Source organism: Oncorhynchus clarkii, chromosome 17, assembly GCF_045791955.1.
Source record: "Oncorhynchus clarkii lewisi isolate Uvic-CL-2024 chromosome 17, UVic_Ocla_1.0, whole genome shotgun sequence".
In the NCBI taxonomy this organism is placed as follows: Eukaryota; Metazoa; Chordata; class Actinopteri; order Salmoniformes; family Salmonidae; genus Oncorhynchus; species Oncorhynchus clarkii.
Window position 1 is genome coordinate 43815597 of NC_092163.1, and position 19572 is coordinate 43835168.

Genomic DNA, 19572 nt, shown 5'->3' on the forward strand with positions numbered 1-19572 from the left:
ATGCAAATAGATTTTTCTGGATACTGGATGAAGTCAGCCTAAATATTCTTGTTTCATTTTATTAAGACACTCCAGGACCGGACTTGTCCAGAGCAGATTGTGGAAAAATACTTATTTCATCTTTCTATCTGTAAAATACTAAAGAACTGCATTTCTTGCGAATTTCTACAAAAAAAATGTTCTCTAGAATAAAAAATGTAAAAATTACCGACTTCGGTTCAATTATTTGGATTCCATTCGTTTTTTTTGTTTTATAGTTGTTCTCAATGCGCACATTGGGTTGCAGTTTCTCTATAAATAAATCAGATCATGCCTAAACTGTGCGAAGTAGTAGGGAGTTGTAGTTTCCAACAGGCTAATGTCCTGCACAGTTTAGCGCAAAAAACATGATAATTAACTAAAATGACCATAATTCATTGTGTTCACTTCACTTGTCCGGTCCGTGTTTCTTTTATGTCTGCTACATAAGAGACAGAAGCATGCGCGATCAAGAGGGGAGTCATCAAAGCAGTCATAAAAGTATGATCAATAAATCAAATGTATTTATAAAGCCCTTCTTACATCAGCTGATGTCACAAAGTGCTGTACAGAAACCCAGCCTAAAACCCCAAACAGCAAGCAATGCAGGTGTAGAAGCACGGTGGCTAGGAATAACTCCCTCTCTAGGAAGAAACCTAGAAAGAAACCAGGCTATGAGGGGTGGCCAGTCCTCTTCTGGCTTTGAAGGGTGGAGATTATAACAGAACATGGCCAAGATGTTCAAGTGTTCATAGATGACGAGCAGGGTCAAATAATAATAATCACAGTGGTTGTCGAGGGTGCAACAGGTCAGCACCTCAGGTGTAAATGTCAGTTGGCTTTTCATAGCCGATCATTCAGAGTATCTCTACAGCTCCTGCTGTCTATAGAGAGTTGAAAACAGCAGGCCTGGGATAGGTAGCACGTCTGGTGAACAGGTCAGGGTTCCATAGCCGCAGCAGAACAGTTGAAACTGGAGCAGCAGCACGGCCAGGTGGACTGGGGACAACAAGGAGTCATCAGGCCAGGTAGTCCTGAGGCATGGTCATAGGGCTCAGGTCCTCAGAGAGAGAGAGAGAGAGAATGAAAGAAAGAAAGAGGAATTAGAGAGAGCATACTTAAATTCACACAGGAGAACACAGGCTATAACAGACTGACATGGCTATTAAGGCCAGATTGTTCTTCAAGATGTTCAAACGTTCATAGATGATCAAATAATGGTCAAATTATAATCACAGTGGTTGTAGAGGGGGCAACAGGTCAGTACCTCAGGAGTATATGTCAGTTGGCTTTTCATAGACGAGTATGCCTTATTTACTTTGAATAACTACTAAAATAGTGATTTTAAGAACTACTAAAATAATGATTTTGTAAAACAGCATAGGCAGCAGCTCTGAAGAGATGAGATGATGACTTGAATGAAATTATTAAGTTATCAAATAAAACAAAAGTAATGTGCACAACAACTGCAATATTTTATTAAAGTAATGTGAGTAACTGCTGGTTAATAAGTGATGGGCAGTCACTACCATAATGGGACTTAAAAAACAGCATTCCACCCAAATAATGCCTACCGCATTTCATGTAAAAAAATAAAATAAATAATATTGTATTTTTCACATGCACCGAATACAACAAGTGTAGACTTTACCATGAAATGCTTACTTACTAGCCCTTTCCCAACCATGCAGTTAAAAAGTAAGAAAATTAACAAATAGATCAAAATAAAATAGTATCAATCAAATATCACAATAAAATAACAATACGAGGCTATATATAGGCCATTTTAAAAGGAGTACCGCTACCGAGTCAGGGTATTTGGTTACGAGGTAGTTGGGGTGATTGATTGAGGTAATATATACATGTAGGTTTGGTTAGGTGATTGATTGAAGTACTATCTACATGTGGGTAGGCGGTGAAAAGCATAAAGTCTGGGTAGCCATTTAATTAACTTTTCAAAAGTATTGTGGCTTTAGGGTAGAAGCTGTTCTGGAGCCTTATGGTCCCAGATATGGTGTTCTGGTACCACTTGCCGTGTGGTAGCAATGAGAACAGACTTTGACCTGGGTGGCTGGAGTCTTTGACAATTTTTAGGGTCTTCTTCTTTTGTTATAGTGGTCCTGGATGACAGGGAGCTTGGCACTAATGATGTACTGGGCCGTACGCACTGCCCTCTGTAGCGCCTTGCAGTCGGATGCCGAAGAGTTGCCATACCAAGTGATGATGCAGCCAGTCAAGATGCTCTCAATGGTGCAGCTTTAATAATTTCACCGAAACCGATCCGATCTTGAAAATAACTAATCGCTGAGCACAACTTCAGTGTAAGATACTAAATGTAGTCCAGTTTGTAACATGTATTATGAAATGGGCTTTGAAATTATGTATTTACTATATGCCCATTTTAAAGTGGTTAAAATGAATTAAAATGTTGATGACGGTATTATGATAAACTGAAAAATATATACATTTTCATTAAGTTTTTGACATTTTTATGCTTACTTTTTGAAAATACTAACATTAATGGTCGAAAATACCAACAAGTCTCAAAATTGATAGGTAGATGAAACATTTTCATTTCAGCCTTAATATTCTGACTCAGATGTTTTTTATAATAGCACATTTATGTATTTTATAAAGTATGTTCATAATGGGTGAACTGAAAACTTTCAGTGAACGGAAAATTAAAAAAGCATAACATTTTTTTTATGGACGAAGTATCCCGCCGCCATCAGTTGCCCATTAATCGGCCCTTGCTCAAGTCTTGCATTATTTCACTGCACCTTTTATATCTGCTATAAAATGTGCATGAGACGAATACAGTTTGATTTGAACTTTCAAATCGTTTCTTCCAAATAAACTTTACCCAATTCCACTGACACTAATCAAACTTGTCAAGTGTAACAAATACATAGCCAAAAATCTATCCAAACAAGAGCCTGAAACAAAAAAGAACAAGTTGTGCCTTCTTTACACTAGAGAATCCCTGTATTTTCAGGATGTCCTTGTTTGAACGATGACATAAATGATAACAGGTGTCTGTGTCTGGTATGCCGAATTGGAGGTTTGATTGTCAGGTGAGGGAGGTAAATTACCTCTCCCAGAGACAAACCAATGAAACAAGGTGTGGGGTAACAAGGCGAGACGGCTCATCCGTTGCAAAATAGTACGTGTTTGTGACTTTTACCTGTCTGTTGGAATTGAATCATGTACAGTATAGTATATCTATGACTATCTCACGGTCATATAAAGATGAGTCACAAGAGTGTGAGAGAACACATCACCTGTAACCCTTGACTCCTGGTCTTAACCTGTGATCACTTGACCTGTGTGACCTCTCCATCACCTAGCACCTACTCCTACTCACCCAATTAACGCCATCCCATCCCATAATCCCTTCACCATAAATAATCCAAGATCAAACCCCTTTTATCAATAACACTACATTCCACTTACCGGCTTCTTGAACCACTTACATCCAGTGTTGCATTGGGTGTCTGCTAGTGTTCAAATGAACTGCTGCTTTATTACGCACATGGTAATCTACATTTTAGACCCCAGGAGGCCATCTCTATAGGAGCTTATCAGTGAAGCAGCAAAGAGCACACCACAGTGGGGTATCATCATGGCTGGGATGGGCCAGGCCAGACGTCATTCCCTGATAGACAGGTAGCCTGGAAGATTGAGCACTATGATCATGAGATTGTATCAGTTTAGGAACAGTATATTAGGACAGATCGAGAAACAGCAGGGAAATATCTGTGGAAGAACAGTCTAGAGTTCAAGGGCTCCCTCTAGCATATTTTATTGGACAGCAGCAATGAACATAATCCTGTCATTTCATTCCATACCTTTTGCTTGGAATGCATATGGACTTTTCTCGGCCTCTATCCATCTCCCTACAGCACATCTCTCTCCATCTCCCGACATCTCTTTCTCTCTCTGGTTTGTATGGGTCGTGTATCAAGTGGTTTTAATAACCATAGGAGCCCCCCCTCTCGCCTCTTATATAAGTCTGTTTAACAGTAGTTTGAGACCTGTTACCAGTGATACTGTCCAATGTTGTGGCTACAGCCCCAGAACCATATTGCTCTAATGTAGTAGAGATTTTTCACAAACATAACATGACACGTAGTGAAACAGACCATGGGTGCATCCAAAATGGCACGCTATTCTCTACATAGTGGGCTACTTTTGACCAGAGCCTTATGGGCTGGTGCACTATAAATAGGGTGCAATTTGGGATGCCACCCATGTCCATGGTCAGGCCCACCAAAGCGAACCTACTTCAAGGCTTCAAAGCTTCCATTGTACTGGTTCAAGGCAGAGGCAGCTCACAGAGGTACCTGTGTAGAGCAGAAAGAGCAGGGAGAGCCTCAGGGTCTGTAGGTCTGGTATTACACATCACAGGAAGCTAAAGAATATAAGCCGTCCAAGCACAACAGACTGTGTTGCTCTGGAAGGTAGCCCGCCAACTTCTTACGTTCTTACGTTATCAAGTATTTTCTGTTAGAGAAAAATTCTGTTTAATTAGCTTTTAGACTAGTTCATATGTAAAGAACAAGACTGGAATACTAAACAAACTATAACCTCATGCGGCACAATGTATTTGGCTTCGCTCTGCCAAAATAATACAACTCAATTCATATTTGATGTTTTCTAAGAAACCTCCTGCTAGCCGTGTAATGGATTGGACACGGATTCTTAGGGAGTAACACGCTAGCTTTGCATCTCATTTCTCTCTCACACTATAGTTTAGTTTAGGTTTAAATAGAGTTAAAGCTACGTACGTGTGATGTGAGTCAGGGAACACTCTATATACAGTTAACGGGAGATACTTCTCTCTGTAAAACTATTTGAAGAATGTGATTCATATCAAATCAATTCCAGTTTCCCAAACACTTCATGCCTTTGACATAATCTGTAGCACATAGTTAATTCACAAGAAAACCCCCTACAGTAAAGTTAAACATTTTCTTTCCATGATTACAGCATGTGACTGACCAGGTGCAGTATTTTTTATATATATTTTTTATTTAACTAGGCAAGTTAGTTAAGAACAAATTCTTATTTACAATGACAGCCTACTGGGGAAAAGTGGGTTAACTGCCTTGTTCAGGGGCAGAACGACAGATTTTTATCTTGTCAGCTCTGGGATTAGTGGTTAGGCCCAATGGTCTAACCACTAAGATACCTGCCACCCCAAGTACAATAGAGTAAGCTCATCAGATGTACAGTAAGGGGGAGAGAGAAGGGGTTAACTGGTGCGGATTATGGACACACTCAGGTGGAAAATGGTGTGTGCTTACCAGAGGTGGGACCAGTCATTGTTTTACAAGTCACAAGTAAGTCTCAAGTCAAGTCCCAAGTCAAGACAGGCAAGTCCAAGTCAAGTCTCAAGTCAAGTCTCAAGTCCTAAACTTTGAGTCTTCATGTCCTAAACAAGTCATAATGTGCTCTTCACCAAATGTAATACCATTTCACATTTTTAGTAATAGTTAGTATATTACATTCATGCAAATCATGAATGCTTTAAAAAATGTATTACTTTCCAAATAAACTCTATATTTCCATGAAAATACATGGGTAGCCATGAGAAAGACCCGCCCCCATAGCGATCGACTATCGAGGACCGCTATGGGGCGCAATCGGGCGATGTAGGCTTGTACACAATCCCCCAACCTTAACACACACACACACACCCACCCACCCCCACACACTCTGTGTGTGGTTACAGTAGGCTAACATATGCCAATGGTTTTAGGAACAGCAGTAACATCAGTCAGGATTTAGGCTACCAACTGCCTAGCCAGTTGTACCTCAATCTTGGGTGCAATGATCACATTCCTGCACTGACGGACTGTGTGGAGGCTCATTGATTTAACCTAAATAGCCTAAATGCTACACTAGCAAAGTTATAAATTATATAGCTGGCGGTTATATTAGCCACGACTTATTGTTCTTTGTGCAGCTTCAAACGTCAAACAAAGTTGGAAGTTGTTGCGACTCCATCTGTCATTTTCTTCCGCATGTTTTGCAAGCTGCAATCCATTTTTTGTTGATACAGCGTAGTCTTTATATCTGAAAATAATAATTTGGGGTATTATCTTTCCAAGGGCTCCATCTGAATTCACTCTTCCGACGTTCCTCTGCACTGCCACGCGCAACTTTTTCTCAGCTGGCACAATTTGATTGGCTGCTGTCCGATTCAAACTGCAATCCGTTAAATGAAGAGTTGATGCGCTGCACACTTTTTTATATTTGGGCTTGGGGAGGGTATCAAGTCAGTTCGAGTCAAAAGGCTCAAGTCCAAGTTGGTGTTAAAGTCAAAGTCGAGTTGCAAGTCATCATATTTGTGACTCGAGTCTGACTCGAGTCCATCATGTGACTCGAGTCCACACCTCTGGTGTTTACAGTACAGACTTCCACCACTTAATTGCGTCCTACCTGGCTGTATGTGAAGTCAATATGTGAAGCATGGCACTGGCATCCTGACCATGCCTGGAACTCTGGAACGCTCTGCTGCGTCCAAAATCTATTCCCTAGATTTTGTACTACTTTTGACCAGAGCCCTATTGGCCCTTGTTAAAAGTAGTACACTACATAGGGAATAGGGTTCCGGTCGGGACCCTGGAACGTCCCGGCATCAAGTCAGCATCTGGAGGAGATGTAGATGATAAATGAGGGTTATTATTTAATTTCTCTCAGATATGCTTCTGACTCAAACAGAAGCTCATGTTTCTGCAGCCTCAGCCCTCTTTCTCTCCTGCACCCTTCCTCTCCATCAATTTTAATCTCTAGCAGTGTCAACTTGGAGGGAGAATCTCTAGCAGTGTGGAGGGGAGGGGGGGATGGACACCACATACCACCTGGCATCATAGGGACGGTCTGAACGCCAACAGAGCTGTGTAATTAAAATGAGGAAATCATCCTTCAAAAACGTGTAGGGTCCTGAGTTCTCCTGAACTCGAGATTAGGCAGACACTCCTTTCAAGACGTTTACTCTGACCATTGACAAATGTAAGGCCTTCTCACTCCTGATCCAGGTTAAAGATCACGACCCAGGTATCAAATCAAAGAACATTTTCAAGATGGAAAAGAAAATGCTTTCAACAATGTGATTTCAATTTGTTCAATACTTATCTAACATACATAGTGATGAAAAATTGACACATCCCAGTACCCTGAGTATCCTAGATTAAAGGACCACAGAACAACTTCAGATACTGTATGATTTCATCCATTACAGTATTATACATGTAAATACTCCTCCCCATGTCAAACTATTTGCAGGAAATGCTCAACACATTACAGATATAAACACAGATTACAGTTGTTATAATATTGTGGGAAAGCTGTTGAGTACACACTGCCTGTCAAACAGGGTTATGGATAACCTCATCACGTTGGTTTGATTAATGACAAGAACATATTTAGATGAGTGGAGACAGAGCTGATCGTAGACTTGATAATCAGTCTGACAGTGATCTATTAGTGTGTCAGACTTGGAAAAACACTAACCTCAAAGTGTAGTCAAGCAACAGTGCTCAACATTTTACTAGTTCTACAGCACTAGGTTATTATGATCTCACAGGAAGTGTAAACATTCTCATATTCACAAAACGACTAAGGGCTGGATTCAATCCGTATCTCAGAAGCCAGAGCAGAGACTGCGTTCACGGTAAATGCTGCATATGTCAGCAAAATGTTGATGGGAATTTTACACGATACGGATGGAATCTAGCTCTAATATTTATATGCAAGTGCGAGAAGGCATGCTAGCGAGTGGGGAGGGGTTAGGGCAGGGTGAAGCCCGCACCAGCCAAACTTGGCCCTTGACAATGTTTGGTTTGGCCTGCCAAAGGCTTCCAGAAGAATCTTAGGTATTTATGAACAAGCCCCCCAGAAGGTTAGAATACACAATTATGTCAAAACAAAAACATTCCAAAGTTCTAACAACAACAAAGTTATGAAATATTATCAATTCAATATTGTCCCCAACAAGTTCCAATTCCAATTAAATTCCTTTAGGCTTTCAGTCTGATCATGCCACTTTCAGACAGCCTAGTTACACTGGAAATATAGAAAAACAAATAATTTCAGTAAAACTTTTATACTAAGAGCATTAATTCCATCAACTGGGAAATGAACATGTACACATATTGAATTTCAATTCAATTCCAAAGCTTAAACATTTTTACAATTCAAATTCAATTCCAATTCAAAAAGTCCAAACAGTCTAATTCCAAATCAATTGACATAACTTGAATATAGTTGAAATTCAAATTGAAATCAATGTAAATGATCCACTTCATGAGTGAATTCAATAATTGAATTGGAATTTCAAATGAAATTGATCCCAACCCTGGTGCATATAACAATGAACTGGTTCAAACGTTCTGTAAGGCTGGGGTAAGGAATGATTATCCACGGACTTGTGACTTCAGATAAAGACTCAAGGTTTAATTAGAGCAAGCTGCAAAACTTCAGGAACAAATAAAATATAAGGATGAAATAATATGAGTAGAGCTGGCACCGGCTATGGCACCAAATTCTAAAATACAGCTATCCCAGCAACCCCTGCTCTTTATAGCCCAGAGCCCCAGCATCCAGTATCAAAATAAAACTCCTCCAATTACGCTCCCACACTTTACCAAACTGAAGACTCTAAAGATGTCTAGAAGCAGACTATCATAATATCACATAGTATTCAGAGGCCTTTTCAATGAAACCGGTTAATATTTTCAATACGAGATATCCCATTACACAAAATAATACATTGATCAAATGACAACTCGTGGGAAAAGAGGGTACGTGCTTCTCGAGCAACCGCGGGTATACCTACACATGTCTACCTACACATGTCTGCACCATCGAAGACGTGCACCATCGAAGTTTCGACGATGCGGCAACAAACACCAGACAAACTCTGGTGTAAGCACCGGAAATAAATTCACCAACTAAAGTTGAATAACTTCACTCAAATTACACAGATAACTGGGGCATTTGCTAGCAATAAGGGCAGTATTTACTGTAAGGTAGTGTGTACACTTATTACCATTAAATTATTAATGGGGCACCAGTCCTTTTCAAATCTTATAAGACACAAATTTGAATAATAGTAAAACATTGATTAATCTGAAGATATTAGTTAAATACATTCTCTGTGCGATCAACATTTAATAACGCTAATCAAAATGTACAGACATAATGAGAGTGATCATTAAAAGGTAGGAAATATATTGAAAGACAAGACGAGCAACCTCTATATATTTGAATATTATGAGTGTTATTCTCAGTCTGTGGGCAAAGTCTTTGATACTTGAACTTGCTGGGTTCCTTGGGCTGCTCCTCTGGGTTGGGTCCCTTGTTGCTCTTTTTGTTGGATTTTTCTTTGAGTTGCAGAGGCTGTGCTTTAAAGTTTCTTCATCTTTTCTTGAAGAAGGTGAGCTTAAAGGTACAGTTCAGGCTACACTGAGACTGTTTAGTATATGGGCTCTTCTGTTCCAATTCCCATACTGAATAGGTACTACTTCCCTAAAAAAGTACTTTCCCTAACTTCTGAGAAATAGCTGAGCCCAGCGCAGGGCAGAGAGGACAAGGAGAAGAGAGGCTAAAGGCGTTCGGAACAGTTTGTGCATATATTATGATGATATTTTGTGAAGTTTTTGTTCGTTTTGGTCTTCGGCTGTTCGTGCACACATTTATTTCAGAGGCAAGCTGAAGTCGGTAGCCGAAGTCTACGCCCCTTCATTGTTGATAGGTCAACAGTAGGGATTCTTAAATGTAGTGTTTGTTGTCATTCAGTGAGAGACAAATCGTTTTCATGGAGATTTTGTCCGTTGAGAAATACTGCACCAAACGTCTTTGTTAAATGTAAAATTGCGTGACTAAACGTCAAAATGTCAGTCTTATTTTAGAACTTGTGTTATTTCACTTTTGTTTATACATTTCACTTGCTTTGGCAATGTAAACATATGTTTCCCATGTCAATAAAGCCCCTTGAATTGAACTGAGAGAGAGAGTCCTGTGAGGTCACGTGATATCTAGGTGCGAAGAGCAACTTTCATGACCCTTATATATTAAAAAACACATCGCTACACAGTAATATTGACATGTCATAATTAATTCAAGAGCACACAGGGGAGATTTGACTTGAGTGAGATGCGCACAGGTCAGGCACGCCTTTTGCCTCCGTCTCCCATTAGATTTGCTATCTGTACACACTGTATGGGTTCCATCTCCATCACTCGGTCGCGTCGTTGCTATCAACGTTCTACAGATGCTGCAGCCATGTTGATGCTCAAAAGAAGACTGGGGGCTAATGACTGTTTCGTCTAAATTACCCAAATAGTTGCTTGGAAATACGATGACATTGCTAACGTAGGCAAATATTTAGTAGGAAACAGCTTTGCCATTATCATCACGTCGTCAAATTAGTAATAACAACAACATAGTCTTTCTGACAAGTTATTGTCTAGGCAGATGTGTGGAAGTCTGCATCAGTCAGCTCTTACTATGTCACAAAATGTTTACCCAGTAAAAATTCCCAGATTACTTTTATGAATGCTTTGAAAACGTCAATGGCAATTTGTGTCTGTGCTGGTCCTGATCTCTCCACACAGCCTTATCAGACTCAACCAGCTAGCCTCGCTAGTGCTAAGTCAATTTTGTATGCCCTATGTTGGGTTGAGGATGTTCAAACTGGCATTGACGATGGGGTACCCTGCCTAGAATATCCTCTGCTATCTCCTCCTGCTGTAAAAATGTAATGAATGGGGGTGGCAAGGCAACAATACAGTCAGAGAGATAAGCCTCATTCTAGGACCTACAGAGACATATGAGGAGGAACTGATAGAGTATGCACTCTCTCCTCATCCAGGAACAATTTTGACAGGCGTGAAGTCTATTATCTGAAACAGAAAGCCCCAACCCTATGGAAAGCCATTTTAACATACAGTACCAGTCAAAAGTTTGGACATACTTACTCATTCAAGGGTTTTTCTTTATTTTGACTATTTTATTCAATGCATAATAATAGTGAAGACATCACAACTATGAAATAACACATATGGAATCATGTAATAACCCAAAAAGTGTTAAACAAATAGATTTTAGATTTTAGATGCTTCAAAGTAGCCACCCTTGATGACAGATTTGCACACTATTGGCATTCTCTCAACCACCTTCACCTGGAATTATTTTCCAACAGTGTTGAAGGTTTTCCCACATTGGCTGAGCACTTGGTGGCTGCTTTTTCTTCACTCTGCGGTCCAACTCATCCCGAACCATCTCAATTGGGTTGAGGTTGGGTTATCTGATGCAGCACCATCACTCTCCTTGGTCAAATAGTCCTTACACAGTCTGTTGGGCCATTGTCCTGTTGAAAAACAAATTATAGTCCCACTAAGCTCAAACCAGATGGGATGGCGTATTGCTGTAGAATACTGTGGTAGCCATGCTGGTTAAGTTTGCCTTGGAATTCTAAATAAATCACTGACAGTGTCACCAACAAAGCACCCCCATACCATCACACTTCCTCCTCCATGCTTCACAGTGGAAACCACACATGGGGAGATAATCCGTTCACCCACTCTGCATCTCACAAAGACACAGCGGTTGGAACCAAAAATCTCAGATTTGGACTCATCAGACCAAAGGACAGATTTCCACCGGTCTAATGTCCATTGTTCGTGTTTCTTGACCCAAGCAAGTCTCTTTTTCTTATTGGTGTCCTTCAGTAGTGGTTTATTTGCAGTAATGCGACCATGAAGCCTTGATTCAAGCAGTCTCCTCTGAACAGTTGATGCTGAGATTTGTCTGTTACTTGAACTCAGTGAAGTATTTATTTGGGCTGCAATTTCTGAGGCTGATAACTCTAATGAACTTATCCTCTTCAGCAGAGGTAACTCCGGGTCTTCCTTTCCTGTGGCGGTCCTCATGAGAGCCAGTTTCATCATAGCGCTTGATGGTTTTTGCACCTGCACTTGAAGAAACTTTCAAAGTTCTTTAAGTAATGATAGATTGTCATTTATCTTTGCTTATTTGAGCTGTTCTTGCCATAAAATGGACTTGGTTTTTTACCAAATAGGACCATCTTCTGTATACCACCCCTACCTTGTCACAACACAACTGATTGGCTCAAACACATTAAGAAGGAAAGAAATTCAACAAATGAACTTTTAACAAGGCAGACCTGTTCATTTAAATGCATTCCAGGTCAAGAGCGTGCAAAGTTGTCATCAAGGCAAAGGGTGGCTACTTTGAGGAATGTAGAAAATAGTAATAATAAAGAAAAACCTTGGAATGAGTAGGTGTGTCCAAACTTTTGACTGGTACTGTATATTAATTTAATATTTTATATCAATAATTGTATTTTATATGTCAATAATGTAATATTTTATATCAATAATTCTAAAAACAAGGATTTGAGACGAGCATCAGAGGGGAGAAAAACTATGTTATTAAAAAGGGACGAATATGTAACCCGATTCAGGAAACTAAGCGTATGTTGCAAGTCACGACTTCACAGGAGAACCGTTTGAACATAATAATATGCCTTCTCGAACATATGAACTTTCCTGTGCCTTAATAACAAACGTGTATGTCATCTGTAAATATGAATACAATTATTAAATTACGAGACTTGTTGGTTAACTCAGCCACGCCTCACATGTCCTCAAATGGCAGCTTCATCAAATAGTACCCGCAAAACACCAGTCTCAACGTCAACAGTGAAGAAGCGACTCCGGGATACGGGCTTTCTAGGCAGAGTTCCAGTGCCTGTGTTCTTTTGTCCATCTTAATGTTTTTTTTTTATTGGCAACTCTGCCTAGAAGGCCAGCATCCCAGAGTTGCATCTGCACTGTTGATGTTGAGACTGGTGTTTTGTGGGTACTATTTAATGAAGCTGCCAGTTGAGGACTTGTGAGGAGTCTGTTTCTCAAGCTAGACACTCTGATGTACTTGTCCTCTTGCTCAGTTGTGCACCAGGGCCTCCCACTCCTCTTTCTATTCTGATTAGAGCCAGTTTGCTCTGTTCTGTGAAGGGAGTAGTACACAGCATTGCATGAGATCTTCAGTTTCTTGGCAATTTCACGCATGGAATAGCCTTCATTTCTCAGAACAAGAATAGACTGACGAGTTTCAGAAGAAAGTTCTTTGTTTCTGGCCATTTCGAACCCAAAAATGCTCATGCTCCAGATACTCAACTAGTCTAAAGAAGGCCAGTTTTATTGCTTCTTTAATCAGATCAACAATTTTCAGCTGTGCTAACATATTTGCAAAGTGTTTTCTAATGATCAATTAGCCTTTTAAAATGATTAACTTGGATTAGCTAACACAACGTACCATTGGAACACAGGAGTTATGGTTGCTGATAATGGGCCTCTGTACGCCTATGTAGATATTCCATTAAAAATAGGCCGTTGTCACGCTGGTGTAAAGGATTTGGAAACAGGAACAGGGATACATCATCTGGGTTTTTAGTACACCCAATACAAACACATATACAAAATCTGGGGATTTACCCAAACAAAAAAGCGAGGGTAAACTTCGTAAAACGACATGGGACGTTTGTCGCCATTATCGTGCAATTAATGTATTGTTTAGTGTTGATGCTGGCATGCATCAAAAAAATTGTGGGGGGGGGGGGGGGGGGGGGGGCTTTGGAATTAGCAAACTTGAGAATTAAATGTCAGTGAGTAAAGTGAAGATCACTTGGCTGAGGAAAATATTAAGTGAGTGACAGTAAGTGACAATCAGGAGCCTACTGAGAAACTGTCTGGATTTGTTGGAAACAGTTTGATGAAAGTATTGAGCAGTGGAGCTCACATACAGAAACGTTTGAATATTTTTTTATTACAAATAACATTGATGTGGACAAAATTGTGCCTACATTTTTTTGTTTTATGGTGCCAAAGACATTTAATTTACTACACAGCCGGCTACAGCCAGACAGGCCAGTTAATTAAACATATGGGGATATTGTGGAAATACTGAAAGGACACTTTTCACCAAAACCACTAGTTACTGCCGAAAGGTTTAGAAATCAGGTAGAGGGAGAATCATTGACCATGTTTGCTGCTGTAGTAGCTTTTTCCTGCAAGAACTAGTGGCCTCATGGGTGGAATGTTATTCATATTTTTCATAAATAATAAACATTATTTCAAAAGGTTTGGTTATATTTCAGTCTTCTGTGAGGTACAGTATATAAAGTGTAATATTGGGATGCAAACTCAAATGTAATACATTTCAACTCGGTACAGCACTTAGATTTATCAGCTGATGTAAGAAGGGCTATATAAATACATTTGATTTGATGATTTGATTTGATATCTGACATGGTACAGCTGTCTTCTTTTTTTAAGGCCATAATCGTGTGTGAGGTGTATACTTTAGTTTCAAAGTAGTTTGTTTAAGACTACCCAGAAACACTGTGTGACCCTGACTTACCCCACTGCAGTGAAAGGTAAAAAAAAAAATATCAGAGCACTGTGAGTTTTATCGACACCATTAGAGACGGACTTGTATGTAAGCTATGGAGTAAAGCTACACAAAAGAGACTATTGAATGAAAGTAATCTAACCTTGGCAAGGGCCATTGAAGTCAGTATGGCAGCTAAAGATGCCCAGCAGTGGAATTCATCAGGAAAAGTTGCGACTGAAAATCAGAGACAGGGAAATCAAGGAACATGCTTCCACTGTGGCAAAGCGGGACATCAGGCGCCTACATGCTGGTTTAAGGACCAAAAAAAAGGCCGCAAAATGAGCTCAGAGAAAACGTCAAAGATTTAAAAGAAAGAGACTTTCCAATTAAATAAAAAGTGACATGCACTCTAAAAAGAAAAGGTACCTGGAGTATCCTTTAGGGGTACCTCAAATTGAAACTGTGGGGAACCCCTATAAGTTCTTCAAAGAACCCCTTTTAATGGATCATTGAATAACATTTTGAAGAACCTTTTGGGGTACATTTTGGAACTTCACCCCTTCCCATATTATTATTATTATTATTATTATTATTAATAATAATAATAATAATAATACGCATGAAAATAATACTACATTTTTGTTCTCAGTGTTTTTTATGATTTTAGTGGCAAAGCAGAATAAAAAACTGATGTAAACTACCAGCAGAGCCCCAAGTCCAATTACTTTGCAGTGTGCTCAAACAGGTTTCCTGTTATATTCACCAGAGGTGTAGGGAGGGTGAAGTCTGAATTGAAAACATGGTAGTTATACAGATGATTAACTAAACATGCACACAACAGTATTCATACCTTGGTTTTTGTGGTGAATGTGAATGAAAACAAACTGTTTTGATAAAGGTTTTCATACACATACCTTGTCCATAATGTAGAGAGAGGCCTATGGGATATTAATTGAAGAGGTAAGGAAGGAGGATGGTAAATGTGATCTGCATAACATACCAATACTAATTTACATACCTTTGTACAGTTTGTCTCTGTCTGTATACTTGCAGACACAGACAAAAAAGTGAGCAGTTCAGTCATCTGCACCCAATTCAGCTAGCCTTCAACATATTCTTATAGCCTACATATTCTTACTTATTTTATGACTGATATCCATTGAAATGTGTACATCTTCTGTTTTAGAAAGATTTGCACAAATATGAAAAGATAATTGAAAAATTTACAAGCTAAGTGCCAGCACGTGCTGTCCTTTCAAATCAAATTGTTTCAGTTGGGCAGGTTCCTGAAAGAATCCCCACCAACAAAGGAGGTTCCTCGATGAACCCCACCTCCAATGGGTTTCTTGGAAGAACCTTTTGGGGGCCATTTTCAGTGCCAAGAACCCCAAGGTTCTTCGAAGAACTTTGAGGATCTTAGAAACAACTCTTGTTGAACCCCTCATTTTAGTGTGTTCACACTGGTGAGCAGGAGAACACTGAGGTGAGTGACTCATCAGATGAGAAAGTCACACCGAATACACAGACTGTTGCTGGGGGGGCCGCACAGCTACTATGTGTCTCCCTTGCACGAGGGGCAGCCCATTCATATGGAGATTGACACAGGGGCAGCTGTGTCTCTTGTGTCAGACACAGTCTACAAAAAGACACTGAAACACCTTCCACTTCAACCAGTACACATCATAAGCATAGCAGACAGCAAACCAACGTTTCTGAATGCACAACCTGTACCTTATGCTATCAGACCAAAAGTTGAGACTGACTTGGATGCTTTAGTCAAGAACAAATTACTGGAGCCGGTCACAGTGAATGAATGGTACCAGTGAGGGAATTGTACCAGTCCTTAACAAGGATGGTGGAATCAGGATATGTAAAGGCTTTAAAGTCACAGTTAACCCTGTGTTTTTCCGTGGGAGCAGTATCTGCTACCACACATCGACGACCTTTGCACAAAATTGTTCTCTGCCAAGTCTACTTGCAGAGTGGATGAAAACGTGGATGAAAAGTCAAAGGAGCTGCTGACCGTCTTTACACACAAGGAGGGCGATGAACCAGATCTTTAGTGATTGCCAGATGTACAATGCTACTTGGATGACATCCTCATTACTGGAAAGGACGAAGAGCAGCATCTCTTGAACTTGGATGCAACCTAACAGAGATTGAAGGACTACAGACTGCGAGTTTGTATTGATAAATGTGCATTTTTCCAATCAATGGTTGAATACCTCGGACACGTCATCAACGCTATGGGCCTACACAAGGCTCTGTCCAAGGTCAAGGCCAACTGCATTGTGATGCTACTGTAGTTCCTATGGTGTGGGAGCAGTCATGTCCCATATCATGGCTTCCGGTTAAGAGAAGCCAATCACTTTCGCATTGAGGACATTGAACAAAGCAGAAAGTAACTACAGATACAGCAAGAAACCCTAGGAATTGTTTGTGGAGTATGTAAGTTTCACCAGTATATGTATGAGAGGAAGTTCACCCTTAATACAGATCATCGTCCACTGACAAGCATCTTTGGACCGCATACTGGGATTCCGTCACTTTCTGCCAGTATTTATTTGGTTTGGATCGCAACTCCAACTTATTGGTGACAATGGACCACAGCTAGTGTCTCAAGAAATTGCTACGTTCCTACAGGTAGGGTGACCACATATCCCAGATTGTGCGGGACAGTCACGCATTTTAGACCTTTTTCCCGCACCGCGCAACCAAAAAAATCACGTCCCGCATTTTATCAACAAATTCAACACCACCAATTTAGAAAAAAAGGTTGATTTGTCACATGTTTCAGTCAGACATTCCAACCTGTCTCTTGCAGTCACGTTGCCCTTATGCAAATATATATATCATAAGGGTGTGTTAGCCTGAGCCTCATGGTGATGTTAAACACTTCTCTAATCGTTGTTGAGATCTGATATTCTGCACAATAAGCCAATGTCATAGGCCTATCGTCAACCAATGTTTCTCAAATCTTTTCGGGCCTAAATTCCTGCTAAACTTGGAGAGGACAGTTAGGCCTCCAAACTACATACAAGAAGTATGCTTCTGATGATGAGCTATAAAAGTAAGTAAATAACCATATCAGACTGAAAGACATAAAGTGATTTTGCCACACATGAGGTCTCCTGTTTCTGCATCACCAAACTTTGAAAAGCTGAATAGTCCCATGCGGCCAAAACTCAATTGCGCGAGCGACTAGGCAGAATGTGCTTTGATTGAAACAAAATACAGGAAGGTTATATAGTTTGTTAACACCATCTGCTCTAATTTATTTGCTAACAGTAAACAGTAATTCAATAAGATCTAAATGCATATTCCCATGAATCTGATTGAGATTAAATGATTGGCATGCAGATGCAGTTTGGATATTTCACTGGCAAAACATGAAGAATTAACATTCACGGTTGACAGTGATGATGCCACAGCCTATTTTAAAATTAGGTATGCCTAACTTGATATTTGAGCATAGTAAAAATAGAAAATGTTCTTCAGACAATAGGCAGACGGTGCAATTTTATGCATATTCTGTAATGATATTCAATAGGCCTATCTGTCAGTACAGACTTTGAGAAAAGATAACATCATTTAAATTTGTATTGCTCTCCGGCATCTTAAACAATGTGCACTACACCATGAGAGATTTTTGTGTGTATGTGTGTGTGTGTTGGGGGATGGTGCAGACATCAGGTCTGCACCATATCATCCATCTATCGACAGGCTGGCGGAGAGGTTTGTACAGACCATATCTTCAGGAGACAGCCGAAAGAGCACACCCCCATTCACATCGATGGGGCCGCAGTGGAGCGGGTGAAAGCTTGAAGTTCATTGGCATGCACATCACTGACAACCTGAAATGGTCCATCCACACACAGTCTTAGCCACCCAAGCCATGGCTTGTTCACCACGCTACTATCTAGAAGGTGGAGACAGTACAGTTGTATCAAAGCTGGGACCGAGAGACTGAAAAATAGCTTCTATCTCCAGGTCATCAGACTGTTAAATAGGCACCAGTAGCCAGCCTCCACCCAGTACCCTACCTGAACTTGAGTTACTGTTACTAGCCATCTATCACCCGGTACTCAACCCTGCGCCTTAGAGACTGCTGCCCTATGTAAATGGTCATTAAACACTGGTCACTTTAATAATGCTTACATACTGTTTTACCCACTTCATATGTATATACTGTATTCTAGTCAAGGCTCATCCTATATATGTAACAGCATTCCTCCTCCTCCTCTGAGGAGGAGAAGCGAGAAGGATCGGAGGACCAATGCGCAGCGTGGTAAGTGTCCATAATGTTTTTAATAAAGACAAATGAACACTCGAACAAAAACGATAAATCTACAAAAACCGAACCAGTACCGTGTGGCAACACTCACAAGGAAACAAACACCCACAAAGCAACAGTGAAACCCAGGCTACCTAAGTATGATTCTCAATCAAAGACAACTAACGACACCTGCCTCTGATTGAGAACCATACTAGGCCAAAACAGAAACCAAACATAGAAAAACAAACAGACTGCCCACCCCAACTCACGCCCTGACCATACTAAATAAAGACAAAACAAAGGAAATAAAGGAAATAATATAACTACTGCTGTACAAACCTTTTCTATTCATATACTGTCCATAATGTACATACATACCATCATATACATACAGTACCAGTAAAAGTTTAGACACACCTACTCATTCAAGGGTTTTTCTGGATTTGACTATTTTCTACATTGTAGAATAATAGTGAAGACATCAAAACTATGAAATAACACATATGGAATCATGTAGTAACCAAAAAAGTGTTAAACATATCAAAATATATTTTAGATTTTAGATTCTTCAAAGTAGCCACCCTTTGCCTTGATGATAGCTTTGCACACTCTTGGCATTCTCTCAACCAGCTTCATGAGGTAGTCACCTGGAATGTATTTCAATTAACAGGTCTGCCTTGTTAAAAGTTAATTTGTGGAAACTTCATAATGTGTTTGAGCCAATCAGTTGTTTTGTGACAAGGTAGGGGTTGTATATAGAAGATGGCCCTATTTGGTAAAAGACCATATTATGTTAACCTCTTGGTGACAGGGGGGCAGTATTGAGTAGCTTGGATGAATAAGGTGCCCAGAGT